General features: G+C 39.5%; 1 protein-coding gene across 1 annotated transcript in view; it reads right to left on the bottom strand.

Moving 5' to 3' along the window:
* MED14 (mediator complex subunit 14) overlaps positions 1-615 on the bottom strand; it is a gene marked incomplete at its 5' end in the record, with an annotated part of 59,731 nt that overhangs the window by 8,885 nt on the left and 50,231 nt on the right. The window lies entirely within an intron of this gene.

The raw sequence follows: 615 nt of genomic DNA, 5'->3' as shown, positions 1-615 counted from the left end.
CCTGCTTGACCCTGCATGTGTCCACACGCTTGGCAGAGTTGATAACCTGGACACGTGCTTGAGTAGCCCCAAGTAAGCTGCTCTCCAGTGCTCCAGACACAGAGAGGACCACTACCTCTTAGTCTCCCAGATATGCACCCAAGCTGCTTATACTGCCTAATTTGGGGGCTCAGGTATGCCTAGGAGGGGTGTGGGTAAATGGGATTTCTCTCTTTCAGCATTGCTCCTAGGCTCAGTTGGAAGCAAAAGACTTGCAATCTATTGTCAAATAGTCCAATTAGTTCAATTTTTTTTAGTGAGAACATGGATGTTCTGAAAAATAAATCTACTGTGTCCATCTACTGGTGACTTATGTAGCATCAAACATGTGGTTGTTATAGCAGGCAACATTAGATTACTTTTCCAAATAATTCATTAACTGAAATGAGGGCAAAAATCTGCTTTAAGGTTTTGGCAATATTTTTAAATTTTAGGATTCTTAAGTAACCAAGAATAGGTTAAAGAGATTTAAATTTTACTATTCTGACTGAAAGGGAAGGGGGAAAGTAAATACATTTCAATCACATCTATGGATTTTAACTGAAGTTATATCACATTCCAGGTTCACTTTCCCTA

The sequence above is a fragment of the Alligator sinensis genome, unplaced genomic scaffold (assembly GCF_000455745.1).
Source record: "Alligator sinensis unplaced genomic scaffold, ASM45574v1 scaffold243_1, whole genome shotgun sequence".
NCBI classification, from domain to species: domain Eukaryota; kingdom Metazoa; phylum Chordata; order Crocodylia; family Alligatoridae; genus Alligator; species Alligator sinensis.
The sequence above is the reverse complement of the archived record's forward strand: the minus strand, read 5'-3'. Positions and strand labels throughout refer to the sequence as shown.